This window comes from Ranitomeya imitator, chromosome 2 (genome assembly GCF_032444005.1).
Source record: "Ranitomeya imitator isolate aRanImi1 chromosome 2, aRanImi1.pri, whole genome shotgun sequence".
In the NCBI taxonomy this organism is placed as follows: Eukaryota; Metazoa; Chordata; class Amphibia; order Anura; family Dendrobatidae; genus Ranitomeya; species Ranitomeya imitator.
Window position 1 is genome coordinate 372,681,477 of NC_091283.1, and position 17,224 is coordinate 372,698,700.

A 17,224-nucleotide genomic window follows, 5' to 3' on the forward strand; every position below is an offset into this window, starting at 1 on the left:
CAGGCCCGGTCTCCGCTGTGAAGGGAGACCGGCACCTTTCACGCAGCTCCACTGTCATGTCGGACGCTATTCACACTAGGGCGTCCGACAGACAGCGGTAATTCCATTTATGTCCACTATACGCTCAGTGGCGCTGGCTAGACTTTATCCAGGTTTCTCGGGGTTGGTAATCAGTTTGGAGGTTGGGTTACGCCCATGGCCTTTAAATAGTCTTGCTGGACTTTGGGCGTCGCCGATTATAGCTTGTGCCTCATGCCTAGTGATTCCGGTCTGGAGTGGTGGTTTTGGAGTAGAAATATCGAATCTGGTGGTGTATTATCCATTGTTATATTTCTCCTTCCTATATTTGTATTTGTGTTGTCCTGTGCACATTATCGTATTTTCCCGTGTGCTTGCGGCGTGGTGCGTTTTTAGTTTTCCCTGTCTGTGCTTTCTGTGGGGGATTGGTGTGTGGTCTCTTCACTGGGTGGCGGGTGGTGGTTTCAGCATAGGGCTGAAACAGGAGTTAGGGCCAGGCCTTGTTGGCCCAGACAAGCACACCATCAGTGTAAATTCTGGGAGAGGGACAGACAGGGTTTTCCCTAGTCTGAGGGATAACGCAGGGGCCCGGGTAACCAGCCTTAGTCTCTTGGCAGCCCCGTGACATTATAATCGGCCCAAAAAAAAAAATTTCCATGGATCCCATAACTTCCATAACCCATCAGTTGGAGGCGCTGTCCTTACAGGTCACTGAGTTGAAGGGGGCGGTTCAGCAACAGGGTCTAGTAGTGTCTAATGTGCAAGCCGAAACTGCAGGAAGAGTTGCAGAGCCAAAGATCCCTTTACCTGAAAAGTTTGCTGGGGAATGCTGTAAATTTGTTATTTTTCGTGAAACTTGCAAATTATACTTTCATATGCGCCCGATCTCCTCAGGTAATGAGGCTCAGCGTGTGGGCTTGGTGTTCTCATTACTGAATGGGGACCCCCAAGCGTGGGCATTTTCTTTGCCATCTGATTCTGCTGCATTTAACTCAGTGGAGAGGTTTTTTTTCTGCTCTTGGACTCATATATGATTATCCTGACAGAATGGCTTTAGCAGAATCTAAAATATGCGGTCTCCACCAGGGGGAGCGAATGGCGGAGGATTACTGTTCTGAATTTCGCCTCTGGGCGGTGGATACACAATGGAATGACCCCGCGCTGCGGAGTCAGTTTGTTCATGGGGTTTCAGGAATGGTTAAACAAGCCCTTCTGATGTATGAGACTCCTACTTCTCTAGAGTCTGCTATGAGTCTAGTTGTCCGCATTGATCGCTGTTTGCGTCAGGGGGCGCTAGAGACGCCGCCTATGGGGGAAGCCGTAGGTGCACGTGAGGTTGCTGCAGGTGAGCCCCTGGAGCCTATGCAGATCGCAGGGGTGTCACATGTTAAGCGTCGAGCCCCTCTTCTCAGGAAGCAGGGAGCCTGTGTTTGCTGTGGTAAAAATGGTCATTATGTTAATGCTTGTCCTCTGTTATTGAAGAAAAGCGCAATGGCGGAAAACTTCTAAGCTCAGAGGGTGTGGAGGAGGCCAATCTGAGCTTATGCATATCCTCCATGGTGGTCTCTCAATGTATGCTACCTGCCAGAGTTATGATCGCTGGCAGAGAGCTGTCTATCACTGTTTTTGTGGATAGTGGTTCCGCCACTAATCTCATTGATGAGGAGTTTGCGCGCACAGCTGGTTTTAGGATCGAAAAACTGCCTCATCCTATTCGGGTGGTCACCATCAATGCTGCTCCTGTCCCACAGGGGGAGATTACTGAGTTTGTGGCTGAAGTAAATCTTCACATTGGGGTCCTACATTCTGAGCAGGTTACATGTAGGGTGCTCAGTAATCTTCCTGCTCAAATGGTTCTGGGTTTTCCATGGTTGTCTATGCACAACCCGGTGATTGACTGGAAAACTCAGGACATAATTCAGTGGAGCAGATTCTGCCAGGAGAATTGCCTGGCCACATGTGTGTCAGCTGTGACTCCTAGCCACTGCTGGATTTCGCGGATGTGTTCTCTGAGAAGGGTTGCTCAGAATTGCCACCACATCGACCCTATGACTGTACAATTAGGTTAAAGCCAGGGGCCAAATTGCCGAAAGCTAGGATGTTTAACATTTCTGGTCCTGAGAGGCAAGCCCTAAAAGACTACATTGCTGAGAGTCTGAGCAAAGGGCATATCAGGCCTTCATCTTCATCTGTGGCAGCGGGGTTCTTTTTCATTAAAAAGAAAGATGGCCGATTACGCCGTGTCTGGATTTCAGGGAATTAAACCAGATTACGGTTCGTGATCCATACCCAATGCCATTGATACCTGATGTGTTCAACCAGGTGGCTGGTGCTAAGTGGTTCTCGAAGCTTGACCTCAGGGGGGCGTACAACCTCATAAGAGTTCGTCAAGGGGATGAGTGGAAGACGGCTTTTAATACCCCTGAGGGTCATTTTGAGAATCTGGTGATGCCATTTGGGTTGACAAACGAGCCTGCAGTATTTCAACATTTCATAAATGATGTATTCTCTCATGTCCTGGGGAAATTCGTTGTTGTGTACCTAGATGACATTCTCATTTATTCATGCGACCGTGATACTCATTTAGAGCATGTTAGGCAGGTGTTACAGCTACTCAGAGAGAATAAGCTTTATGCAAAACTTGAGAAGTGTGTGTTTACGGTTCAGGAGTTGCCTTTCTTGGGTTATATTGTGTCCGCTTCAGGTTTTAAAATGGACGCCGCTAAGGTGCAAGAGGTGCTGCGTTGGGAACGGCCTGATAACCTAAAAGCACTCCAGCGGTTCCTTGGATTTTCTCATTATTATAGAAAGTTTATCAAAGATTTTTCTACCATTGCTAAACTGCTCACTGACATAACAAAAAAAGGTACTAATCTCTCCGTCTGGTCTGTCTGAGACTGCTGTGCGCGCATTCGAGTTTCTGAAGAACAGTTTTGCTTCGGCCCCCATTCTGGTGCAACCGGACATATCAAAACCGTTTATCGTGGAAGTCGGTGCGTCTGAGGTTGGAGTGGGGGCGGTGTTATCACAAGGCTCATCATTGGGCGAGTTGCGTCCATGCGCCTACTTCTCCAAGAAGCTGTCGTCCGCCGAACGTAATTACGATATCGGCAACAGGGAGTTGTTGGCTATCAAGTTAGCTTTTGAGGAGTGGCATCACTTCTTGGAGGGATCGGTCCACCAAGTTACAGTTTTCACTGACCATAAAAATCTACTTTATTTGGAGTCAGCCAAGCGTCTGTCCCCCAGGCAGGCTCGCTGTGCATTGTTTTTCACACGTTTCAAATTTGTTGTTACTTACTGTTCTGGGTCTAAAACACTAAGGCGGATGCCTTATCCAGGTGTTTTCCAGGGGGAGAACCGTGGGAAGATCCGGTACCTATCCTCCAAAAGGGTGTAGTGGTCTCAGCTCTCACGACCGAGGTTGAGGCTGAGATTGCCGAGGCTCAGGAGGAGGTACCACCATGGCTTCCCATTAACAAATCATTTGTACCGCTCCATCTTCGCCTAAAGGTGTTGGGTGAGCATCATGATGCTGTTCTGGCTGGCCATCCGGGGGTGAGGGGTACCATGGAGTTGGGGTTGCATCGGTTTTGGTGGCCTAAAATCCGACAGGACGTGGTCTCGTATGTGTCAGCATGCACCACGTGTGCTAGGGCTAAGACGCCCCGTTCCCGTCCTGCTGGCACACTTCATCCTCTCGGGGTACCCAGTAGACCATGGATGGAGATCTCCATGGATTTTATCACAGATTTGCCCTCCTCAGCTGGGAACACGGTCATTTTAGTGGTTGTTGATCGGTTCTCAAAGATGTTGCACTTTGTGTCCTTGCCTTCGTTGCCTAATGCTAAGACTCTGGCTCAGGTATTTGTGCAGGAGGTGGTCAGACTTCATGGGGTCCCATCTGACATCGTGTCTGATAAGGGTACTCAGTTTGTGGCAAAATTTTGGAAGGCATTTTGCTTACGGTTGGGGATCAAGTTGTCACATTCTTCGGCGTTTCATCCTCAGTCAAATAGTCAGACCGAGCGTATGAACCAAAATTTGGAGCAGTATTTACGCTGCTTTGTTTCTGACAACCAGGAGGAGTGGTCGACGTTCCTTCCTTTGGCTGAGTTTTCCATAAATAATCACCACCAGGAATCGTCTGGGGTGTCCCCGTTCTTTTGTGTTTACGGGCACCATCCTCAATTTTGTACTCTTCGTCAGGGGCGCTCTGCTGGCGTTCCGGAGGAGGACCAGCTAGGAGCACAACTGTCATCCGTCTGGAGGAGAGTTAAACAGCGCTTGCTAAGCATGAGTGCAAGGTACAAACGTGTGGCTGACAGCAGACATGTGCCAGGTCCGGACCTGAGTGTGGGTGACTGGGTGTGGTTGTCCACAAAAAACATAAAACTCAAAATACCATCTTTAAAAATTGGGTCCAAGGTTTATTGGTCCATTTAGGGTCGCCGCCATCATCAACCCGGTAGCCTACCGATTGGAGCTTCCTACGGTATATAAGATACACAACGTGTTTCACAGATCTTTATTAAAAAAGGTGGTGGGTTCCGTGGACACGGCGCCGATGCCACCTCCAGTCTTGGTGGATGGCAATTTGGAATTTGAAGTCTCCAAGGTGGTTGACTCTCGAGTAGTGGGTCGCACATTACAGTATCTGGTACACTGGCGTAGTTATGGGCCGGAGGAGAGGTCCTGGGTACCAGCCTCAGACATACATGCGGACCAGCTGGTCAGTATGTTTCACCGCCATCATCCGGACAAGCCGGGTCCTATAAGTCGTGAGGGCCCTGGGGTCCCTCGTAGAAGGCGGGGTACTGTCATGTCGGACGCTATTCACACTAGGGCGTCCGACAGACAGCGGTAATTCCATTTACGTCCACTATACGCTCAGTGGCGCTGGCTAGACTTTATCCTGGTTTCTCGGGGTTAATTTAGTTGGTAATCAGGTTGGAGGTTGGGTTACGCCCATGGCCTTTAAATAGTCTTGAGTAGTGTATAATAACCATGATCCGTCAAACTCAATCTGACAGGTGCCCCGCCCTTATCAAAGTGTATCAAAGTGTGTAACCCCTCCCCTCCTCCTGTCAGCCAGCTGTCCCTGAGGCTGGCTGATTTCCCCTTTTGATATCGTTTGATATACTTTAATTTGTTGCAGTTTGATATTATTCACGTATTTGTTTTATATTTTTATACGTAGCTCGAGTTTGATTCTGTAAGCTGTATTTTATTCACAGTGTATCCATATAGTTCAGAACTTATAACACACCAAAGCTGTTTATTTGTGTCTCTACACGTATTTGTTTTATATTTTTATACGTAGCTCGAGTTTGATTCTGTTAGCTGTGTTTTATTCATAGTGTATCCATATAGTTCAGAACTTAAAGCTGTTTATTTGTGGCTCTACTGAACACTAGTACTAAATGGTGAACATTAACTAAATGTTTATTTTCACAAACAGAAAATCTGCTGTGGGTCAGAGGTTTATAACACCTAGGCCAATTGTTGTTGTATTTGCTTTCCCAATAAATGCTTATTTACACAAACCGAAAAGACAGATTTTCTGTTTGTACCTGTATTGTACCTGAAGGTTATGTAGGGTTATCTGCGGGTCATGTGCCCAGGCATTGTGTATTATTTATGTTTTTATAACGCAGAATGTTTGATATTTGCTTTCTCTTTTTTTTGTGTCTGTAGATGTCATCTGAGAAGTTATTTGTGTTTCTACTGAGCATTAACTAAATTGGGGTCAGCTGTGTTATCTGAGGGTCAGATATTTTTGTACAAATTCATGCTGTTTGGTGATCTTTGTGAAGCAGAACTTTGTTTTATAACACATTTGTGCCTGTAGATGTTATCTGTGGGTCATCGGTGTTATCTGCGGGGCAGCTGCCTGGAGGTGTTATGGTATATAATTATATCCTAGGATCTGTATGACTACATACAGCGTGTTATGTTCATTAAAATGTTTTATTGTCAGAACTAATTGGAAATAAAGAACACATTTTAAGCTAACCGCACTCACTTTACACAAACAGAAAAAAGGAAACACACTTTAAGTTAGCTAACAGCATAATGCTGACAAATGCATCTTTGCGGAATCTGATAACGACACGATGAACAAAGGACTGCGCCTGAAAATCTTGATGTCACAAAACCTGATACGGTTCGATCATTATTCTGCAAGTCAGACGTGAAATTTTGTAAAACCTTCTTAACCCCTTTACCCCCAAGGGTGGTTTGCACGTTAATGACCAGGCCAATTTTTACAATTCTGACCACTGTCCCTTTATGAGGTTATAACTCCGAAACGCTTCAACGGATCCTGGTTATTCTGACATTGTTTTCTCGTGACATATTGTACTTCATGATAGTGGTAAAATTTCTTTGATAGTACCTGCGTTTATTTGTGAAAAAAACGGAAATTTGGCGAAAATTTTGAAAATTTCGCAATTTTCAAACTTTGAATTTTTATGCAATTAAATCACAGAGATATGTCACACAAAATACTTAATAAGTAACATTTCCCACATGTCTCCTTTACATCAGCATAATTTTGGAACCAATTTTTTTTTTTGTTAGGGAGTTATAAGGGTTAAAAGTTGACCAGCAATTTCTCATTTTTACAACACCATTTTTTTTAGGGACCACGTCTCATTTGAAGTCATTTTGAGGGGTCTATATGATAGAAAATGCCCAAGTGTGACACCATTCTAAAAACTGCACCCCTCAAGGTGCTCAAAACCACATTCAAGAAGTTTATTAACCCTTCAGGTGTTTAATAGGAATTTTTGGAATGTTTAAATAAAAATGAACATTTAACTTTTTTACACAAAAAATTTACTTCAGCTCCAATTTGTTTTATTTTACCAAGGGTAACAGGAGAAATTGGACCCAAAAAGTTGTTGTCCAATTTGTCCGGAGTACGCTGATACCCCATATGTGGCAGTAAACCACTGTTTGGGCGCATGGGAGAGCTCGGAAGGGAAGGAGCGCTATTTGACTTTTCAATGCAAAATTGACAGGAATTGAGATGGGACGCCATGTTGCGTTTGGAGAGCCACTGATGTGCCTAAACATTGAAACCCCCCACAAGTGACACCATTTTGGAAGGTAGACCCCCTAAGGAACTTATCTGGATGTGTGGTGAGCACTTTGACCCACCAAGTGCTTCACAGAAGTTTATAATGCAGAACCGTAAAAATAAAAAATCATATTTTTTCACAAAAATTATATTTTTGCCCCCAATTTTTTATTTTTCCAAGGGTAAGAGAAGAAATTGGACCTCAAAAGTTGTTGTCCAATTTGTCCTGAGTACGCTGATACCCCATATGTGGCAGTAAACCACTGTTTGGGCGCATGGGAGAGCTCGGAAGGGAAGGAGCGCTATTTGACTTTTCAATGCAAAATTGACAGGAATTGAGATGGGACGCCATGTTGCGTTTGGAGAGCCACTGATGTGCCTAAACATTGAAACCCCCCACAAGTGACACCATTTTGGAAAGTAGACCCCCTAAGGAACTTATCTGGATGTGTGGTGAGCACTTTGACCCACCAAGGGCTTCACAGAAGTTTATAATGCAGAGCCATAAAAATAAAACAAAATTTTTTTCCCACAAAAATTATTTTTTAGCCCCCAGTTTTGTATTTTCCCTAGGGTAACAGGAGAAATTGGACCCCAAAAGTTGTTGTCCAATTTGTCCTGAGTACGCTGATACCCCATATGTGGGGGGGAACCACCGTTTGGGCGCATGGGAGGGTTCGGAAGGGAAGGAGCGCCATTTGGAATGCAGACTTAGATGGAATGGTCTGCAGGCGTCACATTGCATTTGCAGAGCCCCTAATGTACCTAAACAGTAGAAACCCCCCACAAGTGACACCATTTTGGAAAGTAGACCCCCTAAGGAACTCATCTTGATGTGTTGTGAGAGCTTTGAACCCCCAAGTATTTCACTACAGTTTATAACGCAGAGCCATGCAAATAAAAAATATTTTTTTTCCACAAAAATTATATTTTAGCCCCCAGTTTTGTATTTTTCCAAGGTTAGCAGGAGAAATTGGACCCTAAATGTTGTTGTCCAATTTGTCCTGAGTACGCTGATACCCGATATGTGGGGGGGAACCACCGTTTGGGCGCATGGGAGGGCTCGGAAGGGAAGGAGCATCATTTGGAATGCAGACTTAGATGGATTGGTCTGCAGGCGTCACATTGCGTTTGCAGAGCCCCTAATGTACCTAAACAGTAGAAACCCCCCACAAGTGACCCCATATTGGAAACTAGACCCCTCAATGAACTTATCTAGATGTGTTGTGAGAACTTTGAACCCCCAAGTGTTTCACTACAGTTTATAACGCAGAGCCGTGAAAATAAAAAATCTTTTTGTTTTCCCACAAAAATTATTTTTTAGCCCCCAGTTTTGTATTTTCCCAAGGGTAACAGGAGAAATTGGTCCACAAAAGTTGTTGTCCAATTTGTCCTGAGTACGCGGATACCCCATATGTTGGGGTAAACCCCTGTTTGGGCACACAGGAGAGCTCGGAAGGGAAGGAGCACTGTTTTACTTTTTCAACGCAGAATTGGCTGGAATTGAGATCGGACGCCATGTCGTGTTTGGAGAGCCCCTGATGTGCCGAAACAGTGGAAACCCCCCAATTATAACTGAAACCCTAATCTAAACACACCCCTAACCCTAATTCCAACGGTAACCCTAACCACACCTCTAACCCTGACACACCCCTAACCCTAATCCCAACCCTATTCCCAACTGTAAATGTAATCTAAACCCTAACCCTAACTTTAGCCCCAACCCTAACTGTAGCCCCAACCCTAACCCTAACCCTAGCCCTAACCCTAGCCCTAACCCTAACCCTAGCCCTAACCCTAGCCCTAACCCTAGCCCTAACCCTAACCCTAGCCCTAACCCTAGCCCTAACCCTAGCCCTAACCCTAGCCCTAACCCTAGCCCTAACCCTAGCCCTAACCCTAACCCTAGCCCTAACCCTAACCCTAGCCCTAGCCCTAACCCTAGCCCTAACCCTAGCCCTAACCCTAGCCCTAACCCTAGCCCTAGCCCTAACCCTAGCCCTAACCCTAGCCCTAATGGGAAAATGGAAATAAATACATTTTTTTTTATTTTTCCCTAACTAAGGGGGTGATGAAGGGGGGTTTGATTTACTTTTATAGCGGGTTTTTTAGCGGATTTTTATGATTGGCAGCCGTCACACACTGAAAGACCCTTTTTATTGCAAAAAATATTTTTTGCAATACCACATTTTGAGAGCTATAATTTTTCCATATTTTGGTCCACAGAGTCATGTGAGGTCTTGTTTTTTGCGGGACGAGTTGACGTTTTTATTGAAAACATTTTTGGGCACGTGACATTTTTTTATCGCTTTTTATTCCGATTTTTGTGAGGAAGAATGACCAAAAGCCAGCTATTCATGAATTTCTATTGGGGGAGGTGTTTATACCGTTCCGCGTTTGGTAAAATTGATAAAGCAGTTTTATTCTTCGGGTCAGTACGATTACAGCGATACCTCATTTATATCATTTTTTTATGGTTTGGTGCTTTTATACGATAAAAACTATTTTAAAGAAAAAATAATTATTTTTGCATCGCTTTATTCTCAGGACTATAACTTTTTTATTTTTTTGCTGATGATGCTGTATGGCGGCTCTTTTTTTGCGGGACAATATGACGCTTTCAGCGGTACCATGGTTATTTATATCTGTCCTTTTGATCGCGTGTTATTCCACTTTTTGTTCGGCGGTATGATAATAAAGCGTTGTTTTTTGCCTCGTTTTTTTTTTTTTTTTCTTACGGTGTTTACTGAAGGGGTTAACTAGTGGGACAGTTTTATAGGTCGGGTCGTTACGGACGCGGCGATACTAAATATGTGTACTTTTATTGGTTTTTTTTTTTTATTTAGATGAAGAAATGTATTTATGGGAATAATATTTTTTTTTTTTTTTCATTATTTTGGAATATTTTTTTTTATTTTTTTTACACATTTGGAAAATTTTTTTTTTACTTCTTTACTTTGTCCCAGGGGGGGACATCACAGATCAGTGATCTGACAGTTTGCACAGCACTCTGTCAGATCACTGATCTGATATGCAGCGCTGCAGCCTTCACAGTGCCTGCTCTGAGCAGGCTCTGTGAAGCCACCTCCCTCCCTGCAGGACCCGGATCCGCGGCCATCTTGGATCCGGGGCTCGAGCAGGGAGGGAGGTGAGGAGACCCTCGCAGCAACGCGATCACATCGCGTTGCTGCGGGGGGCTCAGGGAAGCCCGCAGGGAGCCCCCTCCCTGCGCGGTGCTTCCCTGCACCGCCGGCACATCGCGATCATCTTTGATCGCGGTGTGCCAGGGGTTAATGTGCCGGGGGCGGTCCGTAACCGCTCCTGGCACATAGTGCCGGATGTCAGCTGCGATAAGCAGCTGACACCCGGCCGGGATCGGCCGCGCTCCCCCCGTGAGCGCGGCCGATCGGCTATGACGTACTATCCCGTCCAGGGTCAGATAAGCCCAGGGCACCTCGACGGGATAGTACGTCTAAGGTCACAGAGGGGTTAAATGGAAAGCCTCGAGCTAAATGGTATAATACATATATGCAATAATGACCGCATACACGGCTATACAAATCTTGAATTTGTGCGTTCTGATAACAATAAGAATAACAATTCTTGTTCAGGAATGTCACAAAAGCGCGTGGAAAGATAATATTATCCGCACGGAAGCCGTAACTGTCAAAAAATATGCCCGTCTTATCGTCGCAGAGTACGATTAATATCCAGTGGCGACCAGCTTGATTCGCCGGGTCTGTATTCACAATATATGCCGCGGGTCTCTGAGTCACTCTTTCTTCCGGAAGCAAATCACACGGAAACACACCGGCGAATATGCGGTCTGTATAATTATCGGACCGCGCTACAACTGTAAGATGCAGACTGTCCATCGTTGCTTAATTAAAATCGTACAAGATCTCTCGCCTGTTATTAATTTCCAGAATGGTGTGGTTGACTGCAAAGACAATCATATTTATCGTGTGGGGTGTCGCTATCGCAAAGCGGACTTCAGCACGCAGATTACCTGTTTTAATGAGCGAGAAATGGCCTCCAGGCTCTTGATCAGGCGATAAATCAAAAGCAAATAGCGTGAAGCCAGCCATAAATTCTTCACGATCTATCGCCATGGCACAATCAGCCTTTTGCTTGCACGATATATGGGCAAGCGCCATATATTCTCTGATGGCTAAATCAGCATTAAAATTAGGATTATAAGGCCTCGCGGGTATCTGCTGACCATCCAGATATAATGCCGCGTGGTTGACGTGGTAGAGGTGAAAGTCCAGTGGGTTTTTTGTATAAGAACCGCTGAAGCCCTCATTATCTACAAACCCCAATATAACAGTTTTTGGTATCTGTCCTAGGAAGAGGTTCTCGTGGTTCGTGATCCGTGTCCCTGCGGCGATGCTGTACACTTTCAGGCATGTTCGGTCAATAGCGTACTTGGCTGTTGCGGCTAGGAGGGCCTGGCTGTGGCCGATTCGGACAGCCGGTGATACCTGCACTCTTTTCACATAGAGAGCCGCCTGCGAGATTTGTACCTTCAGCGGCTCGGCTTCTGCGGACATGAGGCAGAAAGTATCCTTATTTCTTGACAGCTTAACCTTAAGGTCAAGACCGTTCAATATTAACTTTGGCTGGTTAAATATATCCCCAAAAATGGGCCCCAAAAGATCGATGGGTTTTGAGCGAGAAGCGGCACTGGCTCTTTTGATAAATCCAGCATTTGCGCCATCCAGGCGCCTGTCATTATGATGCCCCGCAGTGTCTTTATAGAACAAACCGGCTGTAAATTGTGATGCAAGCGTCTGTGAACTGTAATTTAAAAGGGTCTCTATGTACGCTCTATAGCTGTAGAGATTGTCCGATTGTGAGATAAGTCGGTCTCCCAGAGTAATATCGACCTGGTTAAAAAGAGTGGCTAGAGGGTAGTTTATGAGCGCCACACGCGCACCATCGGCGATGGCCGTATTATCCTGCTTCACGATGCGACAGCTTATGTACAGCAGCGTGTTGTTCAGATCATAATAATAATCACCGCTGCCAGATATGTAAAACTCCAACGGTCCATTGTCTGACAGAGGAGCAACCGGCTGTACTTCTACAAATAGAGATTTCTCGATACTTGTTTGAGTCGGTGGTACGGCAAAAATATCCAGTTCAGATTTTGCGCACTCTACAGAAGCGTCATGCAGGAAAGCCATGATAACTGATTAGAAGATGTCGTCCGCAGAGCGTCTTACTCGTTTCTGACGGGGGCGTCTCTTGGATGTAGTTTTATTCATGAGCATCGGCGGTAAAGGAGGGCAAACGCGCCGCTTTCTTTTTTGGTCTTTTTTAGCGACATAGATTATCCCAGAGCCGTCTTGCTGGGTTGGTGTATTTATCCTTCTCATAAGGGCCGTCGATGCTGATGTCACGGCATCTGCAGCGATGTTCCGGGCAGCCGTCCGAACGTGTGGTTTTACTAATTCTAAGCCTTTTTTGAAAAGCGGAACGGCGCGACGAAATAAGCCTTTAAATAGCCCTGCCAGGCCAGAGCCATACATGTACTCGCTCCCGCGGAATCCCTCTAGCCCGTGCCCCGACTGGGCAGTATAGTAGCGGGCAGGATCAGCAGGATCTCCATACACCCTTTGAGACAGCATTTTAATGCTGACGAGGTCTAAAATGTAATCGCACTATACACTTTCCGTATCTGAATTTAACCGGCGTGCCCTGGTCCGACATGACTGTAATGTTTATGGAGTCAAAGTGTTGCTTGCACAGCGGTATGTAATCGGGCCGTGAGTAGCGCACCGTGACAATATCATTATCATCGCCGCTAACTTCTACGGTTCATAGCAGTTGAACGTAACTGTCACCTACAAGTTGATGTTGAATTATATCAGTGTATACAAAAAGCGAATAAAAAACAGCCTTTGAATCGGGGTAAAAGCGGCGATTCCACGGCATTAAAGCAACGGGGGAGTCATCTACGGTCTGCAGTCCGAAAATAAATTTTAGCTTAGTACCCAGAGCAAATTGTATAGGGGATGGGTCGGGCAGGATCACCTCGCGGCGTAGCTCATCATACCGTATTCTGTAGGCAGGCGTAGATAAATACAGCGCTTCTATTCGGGCATTGACCGCGCCAACTAGCTTAGGAATGGACGAGTAAAATCCTGATTTTATGTGATACTGTACTAACGGTTCGCCGTGTTTAGCCACGTAGAAGCTCCCTTCAAAAGCATCAAACGTGTTCCACGTATGGGGGTACTGTATTTCCGTTAACGCCACCTCATAATCTGCTGAAAGATGAACGACCCGCGCTAACTTGGTATTGTACTCCGATATTGTGTTTTCAGGGTAGATTTTAATTGACGAATTACTGGGTAATGTCACGAAAAATGAGCCCGCTTCCATTGTTATATATCTGTCAACTCCGAGGCCGGGATCCAACTATTGAATTTTTCGGGGTAGCCCAGCTATTTGACAAAGCAGTGACTCAAACCCCTGACACATTTTTTTCTCAAAACTTTTTCTACTCTGTAGACACGATCCTCATCCATAGGTATTTTTTGCAGCTCTTCCTTATAAAATGACCCCTCTACAGCCTCCCCGGCTAAATCACTGATTTTATAAAGGGGTTTATGAAATTTATTGGAGACGGCGGTAATTAAAAAAATCTCTTCGCTGTACGTCTTCTCATAGCCCTTACAGAAGGGCGACTTATAGCGCGATATTCTGACATGAGAGCCAACCGTTAAAGACGGTTTAATCGGTTTATTAGTAATAGTAGAACTGTAAATATTGCGCCAGATTTGCATCACGTTTCTCTCTGACACAGACGCGGGACTACAGCGGATCGTTGAGTGGTACGTATGGTTGTAGCTATGCAGCAAATCCGGTAAAATATCAATATACCTAAAGGTATTATGATGCGTAAGATAGCGCCACATACGGGTTTTTAATGTGCGATTAAAACGCTCGACCATAGCGGCTTTTACATCATTGTTTGTAAAAAAGTGATGAATATTGTGCGTATTACATAGTTGCTTGAGTGATGAATTTATAAATTCTTTGCCGCGATCCGTCTGCAGTTTCTTCGGTATGCGCTTATCATTTTGAAATATTAATTCGAACGATCTGGCGACACTAGCGCCTGTCTTGTTTGTCAAGGCAACGCACCATGCGTATCTCGATAGAACATCAATCACCGTCAGGATGTATTTGACATTATCATTTTCCCTTGAATAGTCAATTAAACTTACGAGATCCGCCTGCCACTGCGCATCAATGGCCGAGACGTAAATTTTATTTGTCAAAAAGCGTTTTCTAGCAGGCTTGTGTAGCGTGTAGGTGTCTTGCTTATTCAACCAAGCAATCACATCAGATTTCTTTATTCCGCGCGCTCTTGCAGATCTAAATAATTTGTCAATACCCGAGAATGATCCGGGTGCCTGGCTTGTAAAATATTGTTTTTCTAATATGGCATCATACGATTTCGACGTCATGATTGATTAAAATGATTGTGGCTCGTTAATCAAAAGTCTGCTTCTTTCAGAAATTCAGCTGTATAAAAATTCCTGTTTTAATCCGGCTATATCATGCGTGAGTTAATGCATGCATTAATTGCATGTATGGTTGTGTTCTGGGTGTTAACAGAAGGCGTGTGATGGGGCGTAACTGGGTGTGTTTCTGGGTGTTAACAGGTGACCTGATTTCTGACACTCAGGATAAATACAGCTGGCTGGACCACTAAGTACATCAGACATTCACCAGAAGTCCGACTAGACTAAAAAGCAGAGCTATTCTAAATGTAAGTATATAAGACAGTTGTCTTATTATTCGCAAATGCTTAATTATATTTAACTATGCATCTCTAAAACCATAATTAAGGGTGTTATTTGTTTAATAAGTTAGTGTTATACTGGAGGCTAGCTGCATATTTAGTATCGTTGTATAATATAGTTTTACTGCATAAACCATATTCTGTGGTCCATAATTAATATAGAAAGACTTAGCCGCGGACAGCTATTATAACATAATTTATGTAATACAGTAGTTAATAACTGTTAATGCGCCCTAACTAGCGCATGCAGCGCTTACTTACTACCTGTGTTTTGTTTAACATAGACATATTTATAGTCATATTTATACAGTAGCGGTATATTTAGTGGGGCTGTATAATATAGTTTTACCGCATAAACCATATTTAGTGGCGCTGTATAATATAGAAAGACTTAGCCGTATTACCCATGATTTGCTTAGTATAACAATATTTATACACGGGCCGCAGTTTTATTTGTTGGGGTATATAAATGAGTTTGACGAGTGGTGGTGTGTGGTTAATATAGATTGCACAAAAAATTTACACAGATAATTTATTTTAGATGGAATCCCAAAATTTTTCGGCTTTTTCCAGCCAAGCTGAGGATTCTGTAATAGGTATGTTTCAAGATTTATATACATGTATCTGTTAGCGGCCCATTCTAAGTAAGGATTGTTTTATATATTATCATTATATTGTTTATTCTTTCTTGTTTAAGATGAATTAATCAGGGCCCTCCCCGATAATCTAGATGAATTTACCAGGAACACCCCCGATGCTGTAGATGAATTTACCAGGAACACCCCCGAAGCTGTAGATGAATTTATCAGCAACTTCAGCGATGATTTTTTAAACGGCTTCAGCGTGCCTACTCTGAAGTGTGATACACCTGGAGCTGAGTATAGTAACACTAATGCAGGTGCCGCTGCTGTGTGGGATTTGACTCAGGACATCATAGGTGCGTTGTGTGTCTGCGTGTATGTATGTGTGTGTGTGTATATAGCTTTTAAGTATTTAGACGTGTAAATATATATATTAATTCTTTACAGATGTCGACATGTTTCCAGAACCAACCACCACGGAACACAATCAGCTGCCTGTTGAGGAACTGATGTACCAGAACCCCACGCCGAGAAACAGCCCTGTTTCTAGAGCCCCTAAAAAACAGCTCGGACCGGAGGTCAAGAAAGGGAAAGGTAATCGTGTGAAAAGTTTTTGCACAACAGCTCTGAGAAAATCCACCACGCCTCTACTAAGGCCTATATCTTTATTTATAGCTTGTAAACTGAAGCCTAGAAGAATTTTCACAAAAGAGAATATACCGGAGCTAATGGAGAGCCTCGCAGAAGCTACAGAAGACGCCATGGCAATCATTCACCACACATCGCTAGCCCGTAAGTGTATATTTTGGTATACATGCACAGTCTCTGTACAATCAATGATACACGTGCTTCACCATTGAGATCCAGGGCGCACACATATCTGACACATGTATAATCTTTCATGCAGCTACGCGCAGCGACCTGCGGCGGTCTCGCACATATCTGACACATGTATAATCTTTCCTGCAGCTAAGCGCAGCGACCTGCGTCGGTCTCACACATATCTGACACATGTATAATCTTTCCTACAGCTAAGCGCAAAGTCATGAGAAAAACACCTCCAGCACCTCTACAGCCGCTACAGATCACCGAGAATGGCGCAGCACCAGTGTGGACGGCGATACAGACGGCTAATGGAGCTGTTAGAACATCTCCGCTATCACCGATCTGCGTGGTGAGGACGCAGGAAACACTGTACCGGCGTACCATCGTGAAATACTCCATTCAAGTACCGAACAGCCATCGACCAACCGTGTGAATGACCCCGCGCTACTATATCCAGAAGTGGTCGAGGCACCCCGAAAACATAAGCGAAAAACAAAGCATATTACAGAGCCACCAACCACATCCTGCGCCGTGGGTGCCACAGCCACGATGACTCGTGAAGAGTATGATCGCGAGATTGATCAGCTCGTTGATGGTAAGCAACCATCCGTAGAACCGCTCATTATACATATGTCCCACACTATGCATCCGAAAGCGACATGTCTAACTGTACCTACTAATGCCTCTGGGCCCGGTCCCTCAGGAGCCTCTAATTTGGGCGGCCCATCTCATGTCTGTGTATCTAACTCTGTTAATGTTAAGAAACGGCCAAAGAGGGCGCTACCGGCTGATGTTAAGGTGTGTAAAGAGCTTAAGGTGTGTAAAAAGCCAAGGATTCATGCGCCAGCTACAGATCTGCCGCATGAATCCCGCAGCTGGGGCCCCGCTGAAATGCTT

At 44.7% G+C, this 17,224-nt stretch overlaps 1 long non-coding RNA gene across 1 annotated transcript; it reads left to right on the plus strand.

The window, feature by feature from the left end:
* The first annotated feature begins 14,826 nt into the window (after positions 1 to 14,826).
* On the plus strand, positions 14,827 to 15,707 carry LOC138663982 (uncharacterized). Its single transcript, XR_011318265.1, has 3 exons — positions 14,827 to 14,888; positions 15,463 to 15,517; positions 15,619 to 15,707. It is a non-coding gene; the product is annotated as an uncharacterized lncRNA (long non-coding RNA).
* Positions 15,708 to 17,224: the final 1,517 nt, after the last annotated feature.